Source organism: Pinus tabuliformis, chromosome 7, assembly GCF_031772625.1.
Source record: "Pinus tabuliformis cultivar Carrire ecotype Pingquan chromosome 7, CPIR1, whole genome shotgun sequence".
Taxonomy (NCBI): domain Eukaryota; kingdom Viridiplantae; phylum Streptophyta; class Pinopsida; order Pinales; family Pinaceae; genus Pinus; species Pinus tabuliformis.
Window position 1 is genome coordinate 1,434,841,623 of NC_142293.1, and position 5,279 is coordinate 1,434,846,901.

Sequence of the window (5,279 nt, forward strand, 5' to 3'; positions counted from 1 at the left end):
GAGAATCCAATGTCTATGTATCATTCATATTCATCTTCAAACCAATAGAGGGCAAGACCAAATCTTATATGTTCTTTTTCTTTCTGCTTATTATGAGAAATTTTGGTGGATCCATCTTTCTGAGGTCTTTTGACATCAATATTCTTATATGATTGTTTTCCATGTTGTATGTGGCGATCTAATTATTTTTTTCCTACATTAGTTTGCTACATTCCAAAATTTGCTACAAGCATACCATCTTATATGACCAGAAAAGGGGGCATAAGAATCATAATATTTTTGTTTCATATTCCCTCTATTGCAATAAATATATTTGTGATGAAATATGTTTCAAGTAAAACATTATCCCTTAAAGAAACTTGAGTACCTAGTAACTAATGATCTGAATCTTATGAAGTGATTATTTTCTTGAGACCGAAACAATTTTCCCTTGCAGTTGTCTACAACATGTCTATACTTATGACATATAAAACATTCAACATTATTGATGAGAGGAGAGAATTGATTAATCTTTCTATTATTGGGAGAAAATGATTTTTTTTGAAAATTCATCTTCCTTGGACGTTGATCTAGTTGACTTCTTATCTTTTTCAAAGGAATTTCATATTTCATATTGCTATCCTTCACGATCCTTTTACAATCCTGTGAACTAGATTCTCCTTTTACAGTTTCATGAAGCCCAAGCCTAGGTTTAATGGCATGAGACCTTTGACTACTAAGAATGTTATCCAAAATATTAGCACTATCTTGAAATCTTAAGTGTTTATCCTTTTCTTGTAATTTAACTTTTAGAATGTTTACCTCAACCTCCATTCTTTTGTATTGTTATTCCTTTACCTAATTGTTACACAGTAATTTGTCACCATTGGTCACCGTCCCTATCGCCCTGTTTCCATACATTGGAGGACGCATTCTGGGACCTGTGAGCAGTGACATAACCCAAAAACACTTGCATTATGTTCCCCTGAGTATGTACTTCATGTTCCCTGAAGACACCTTCTGCAAATTATCCCTGAAAAGTACTCTTTTTCCATTGGCGCAGGTCCACAGTATCTTACCCGCGCCAATCACTGAGATCCTCAAAAGAGGGCGCGACCATTGGCGCTCTGTTACAGAACAACACCCGCGCCAGCCCAGTTTGGTAATGATTTTTGACAAACGCACGCCCATCTGTTTTTTCCCTTCAGATCACGAAGTCTTTTGAGGGTAAAATCCATCTGATAGAGGTCGAGAGTCATCATCTATCCTTGAAATCTATCCACAGTGGCTTTTCAGAGATAATGCCAATCCACAATGGGTGTCCTGGTTCATCGAATCTTTCTCCCTTCTCCATCTATAAATATATGTCCTCATGCATTAGACAAGCTAGTTTTTGGAGGAATGCTAGTTGTGATTATGCTTGTCGTGAGTGATAGTGAAGCATAGAGAGGTTATGCTGCCGAAGAGGAGGTACATTGCAAGACACATATAGTCGCTCGCCCAGCCAGAGGAGAGGTTCAACGTCAGAACCTTGGTTGTAACCTTTCCTGTCTATTATTCATTAATGAACGACTGCTATTATAGTTCCAATCTCATTGTCTATTATAGTGATGTTTGATTTATTTCCTTTCTGACTGAAATATAGTTGTGCCTTGGTGGATTTTATGCTTGTATTTGTTTCTTCCTTTGCATGTGCAGGTGCCCGTTTGCAAGGATCGCAAGGATTGTGACCTGCCGGAGCGAGGGAGTGGGAATACCAACTCTGCTTCGACTATAGCGTTGGATTCTAGGTTGGTCTTCTTAATTCACCTTTAATGTACAACTAGGAACTTGCGTGGCAGCGTGAATTGATTGTGGCTAGTTCTGTTTTAGGCTAGTGGGATCGCCTCTGTCCGCAGAGGGGATTTACCTATCCAACAATTTGGCGACTCCGCTGGGGATGGCTATTTGGAACTTGTCTTGCATGTTAATTTTCTCTTGCTTGCTTGAGTGAATGAGCTTTCTGGGTCAGTTTTGAGGTTGTTCTTTACTGTTTGATCCATCTGAACACTGTCAGCCTGACCTGGGGCCGTGTTATTTATTTTTTAAGCCGGCAAGCTTTGTTGGCGCGGTTTTTATTCTGACAGTCGCGCCAGTTGGCGCATGTTGCCCAACAGCAACCCGCGCCAATCTTTTGGTAGCGCAAGTTGCAGGCTGACAGTCGCGCCAGCCCTGTGAATTTTGCCTGTGTGTTGGTTGGAAGCTCTTTCAACTCAGATTTTTATCTTTTTATATCTCTTACAGCCTCTGGAAGTGTGTTGAACCTCTGTTTGACTGGTTTTGCCTTTATCCTTCAGTTGTTTGCTTATTTCTATTGATTTTCGTCCTAGCCCTAGAACATCTAGTGGCTTCGCGTGTCTAGCCTTCTGTGGGAAGTTTCGGTCTTTTGATTTTCCAGTCAACTTGTTGGTTGTGTTCCGCACCTATCTAGTGGTTTGTTAAAGCTTGGTCTTCTATGCTTTGAGTAATTCACTTCTAGCTTGTTGGATTTTACTTGACTTCATTTGAACTTAGATTACATGGTTCATTGAAAGTCTTTGTGTTTTTCCTTGCTTGCATAGTTCATTTTGGTGTTTCAGAATTGGTTCTATTTCATTGAGTGAACTTGGATTGTGTATACTTGTGAATATCTCTTAAGATTTGTTTAAATGCATCATGCCATCTTAAAGGAAAGAAAAACAAAAGATCTTTTGCATCATATTAGTTAGCGTTTATTGTTATTTGTTGCTATTAAAAAGAAAAAGAAAAAAAATTTCATTTCTTGTTATTAGCTGCATTAGGAGCTTTGTTGTTTGCTAAGTGATCATTTCGTTTGTGTAAAGATCTCAACCCTCCTGTAGATAGAATTAATTGAATGAAATGATATAGTTTTGGCATGTAGTTTGCATTTAAGAAGTTTTTGAGATATCACATACGGTAGGACCAAAAAACTGAGACATAATTGAAGATAAACTTTAAAATAAACTCAATGAACATAACAACGCATTGGAATCTAAAGCAAAAATTCTAGAGGTCTAGGTTAGAGACGTGTTCTGGCGTCTTTAAACCTGGTAGATTATCGTCGAGTGGTTGGGTGATTCCTCCACGGTGAAACGATAGGTTCCAATATGGACTGAGCTCCCACGTACCATCGCGTATATACGGGAGACCCCACTAGGCTATCATCCTTTATCCATAGGAAGCCGAGTTTGCCGCCTTACAAGCCGTAATGCACTGAACACAACATTCGGGAAGATTGACTGCAGTACGGGAAGTCCTTGGTTTTCATCTGATTGCCAAGGTGTATAAGCAGTTTTACGGATTGTTTGGTAAACCTTTTTTCCTAGAGTCTCCAGAGTAGTCACTTTTGATCCTTTTCGGACTCCTTAAAAGAAAAGGTGCCTGTGAGCGTCTTGTCACTTCGTGCTCATTAAACATTCGAAGGAGACTAGAGTCATCTTTTGTCCTTTTCTCGACTCTTAAAACATGAAAAGGTCAAGTTGTGTCTTTGCGTCCTAAAATTTATTGGCCACGATAACATTTACCCAATTAGATTTTGTTTGCGTTAGCTTGAGTAGGATTCTTTCTCGCTCAATGGAATTCTTGCCTGAGTCCACCGGCCAAGGTGTTCCCCCTGATGGAAACCCTAGTCCATTTCCTTCTACTGGAAATGTCGGTGTTCAGTATATCGCAACTTTGTCTTTGCCTGGGTTAACCATTGGTTTTCCCGTATGGTTGTTTTCAAACTCGGTGGTCTCGAGTGTGATAACTCCTGTTCCACCACCACCTCCTCCACCCGAACAACATCATGTTGATTCCAAGGTGGACCCCTCCCCTTCTTCGCCTATTGCTGCGTCCTCATCTTCTACTTCGCCTGGTGAAACTCTGGATTTAAGTAACCCGGTGGCTAAGAAGAAGAAGAAGAAGACCAAAAACAAGAAGTCTCCCAAGGGAAAGGTCGCATCTACCCCGAGTATACCTGAGGTAGAGCTACCTTCTGCTCCTCCGCGGAAGGCTAAGTTTCCTTGTCAATTATGCAAGGAGGACCATTTTCTTACTGATTGTCCTGGTATTCCCAGGGTCCTAGATATATGGTCCCGTGACCCGACTCGCCCCTCGTCGTCGCAGATTGACGATACCTTATCAGTTGGTAAGGGAAAAGGGAAGGTTCGTTTCCCTTGTCGACTTTGTGAAGGTAATCATCTCCTTCGCCTTTGTCCACTTATGGATGAAGCCTCCCGTCTTTTGGAAAGTCTGTCAGCTCCCTTACCCCAACTACCCGCTAGATATCAGCGTCTTTTTGCAACTGCAGATCATCTCTCCGCTAACCAAGAGATCAAGCATGATTCCTCTTTGGTCCAGCCTTCTCTTCCCGAACCTGCCTGTGCTCAGCCTGTTCCAGACCAGTCCCTGGTCGGAAAGAGTGTTGATTTATGTTCATCGTCTATGCACCACTTTGTTCCAGGAGTGTTTATCATCAAGGATGAACCATCTGAATCCAAACCAGACGAAAGTCCAAAGGTCCAGATGACAGTTGACCCGGTCTTTCAAAAGGTCCAGATGACAGTTGACCCGGTTTTTCCTTCAGAAGTTCCATCCTCAGATGATATTATCACTGTAAAGAATGAAGACCATACCGTCCAAATTCTATTCATAAACACAGACTCTAATGATCAAATGAGCATCCCTCTCATTCCTTCGCAGCAGGAAGGAAGTTCATCAGAGTCATATCCGGCCGTTTATCCGGTCCCACCTCCAAGCAACCTAGTTGTTTCCTTCAATTGGGATCAACTAGGCAATCCTCGGTTACCAGCTTCCATACCATTTCGAATTATAGTCCAAGTCTACCGAATGGTTATGGCCGGTACCATTATTGATGAGGGATCTCCTGTGAGCATCCTTTCTTCAACAGCTTGGGAAGCACTTGGTTTGCCACTGCTTCTGCCTGAGATGAGAAACCTTACAGGTTTTCATCGAGAAACCAGTCGACCTTTAGGAATTCTTCCCAATGTACCTATCACATTAGAAGGGAAGACCGTTCAAATGGGCGTCATGGTAGTCCAAGGTCCGTTAGATTACAATTTACTCCTTGGGCGAGACTATATTTATCGCATACGTGCAATTGTGTCCTCACTCTTCAGAGTGATGTGTTTTCTGCACGAAGGAAGGACGATCAAGATCGTAGACCAACTTTCGTTCCCCGGTTCACACTTCACATATAGTCATCTACCATTCCTAAATGGTCTTATCTCCACAGGAAATGCCTCAACATCCAGTCTGTC